We start from the raw sequence: 1,191 nt of genomic DNA, 5'->3' as shown, positions 1-1,191 counted from the left end.
TCATGCTCACATCTGATACCACCTATAACACACTTGAGGTAGGAACACACAAAATGCCTTGTCAACTTGACCAGCCCACATGTTGCATCATTGCGTATTTGGTGGGCCAGTTGCAGTTCATATACCATGAGTGCCAGGTGAAATGATTATAAAAGCATTTGGTATATATAATTAAGGAAGAATCATTCATGGGAATGAGGACCATCACCATCCTTGTCGATGTTGATATAGATGCTCATTCAAAATAATATGACTTAAGTTGGGTATATAAAGTGCCTTTAACTGGTGATGACCATTTTGAGCAAGAATCCGTGCCATCACCAGACGGTTCACACAGTCAGTAAGACATTGTAGTGTTGATTACAAAAATGCTAACAGAAGACTACAAACTCTGGATAAAGACTACAAAATCCCTGACCATGGGAAACCATCAATTTTCATGGGAGAAAGGCTAAATTCTGTGTTAGTGCTACTGAAAAAATCCTCAAGTTCCAGGGTAATAAACGAGTCTCTTTGTAAACTCAGAGGACTTGTAACTTCCTATAGTATGCATAATCATGTTGGGCTAGCTGAGTATCTTGTAACTGCTCATTGCTCACTTATGGGTGTTGATCCCAGATCCACCCATTCTTGCCTCCTTCTTCCCTCTTGGCTTCAGCTATGCAAGAAGTTCAGAGTGAATGCTTCACAATAACAGACTGCAAATGTCAGATATTGACTACAAAGTTAGATTATCTCTACAACAGGAGCACTTTACAGTGTAGAGCTACAACTTCCATTTTTTTGACTATTTTTGGTAACTGGTCATGTGACCATCATCCCATTACATGGGCCCTAATAGATAAAATTATTCTTCACTTGGTTTTCTCCAGTTTTTGGTCAAAGTGGATGATATTTTCTTTTTGGTATGGACTCTGAAGGTATTGCCTGACATTCTATATACCATTCAAACTTTTTTTTCAGTTTTTCCACTATTTTCCAGCAATTTTTGGATCTATTACCATATTTGGAATTGTACCATTGACCCTGACAATGTTACCAAACATTATCACAGCAATGGCCATCCATCATTTTCTTCTGATTTTTTGCCTATTTTCTGGCTATTTTTTGTTATGTTACCATATTTGGAACTAGACTCTGGACCCTGACAATGTTACCCAATGTTATCACTAGCAATAAGCACCATTCCCC

The sequence above is a fragment of the Laccaria bicolor genome, genomic scaffold (assembly GCF_000143565.1).
Source record: "Laccaria bicolor S238N-H82 LACBIscaffold_395 genomic scaffold, whole genome shotgun sequence".
NCBI lineage: Eukaryota > Fungi > Basidiomycota > Agaricomycetes > Agaricales > Hydnangiaceae > Laccaria > Laccaria bicolor.
Note: the sequence above shows the minus strand (reverse complement) of the source record.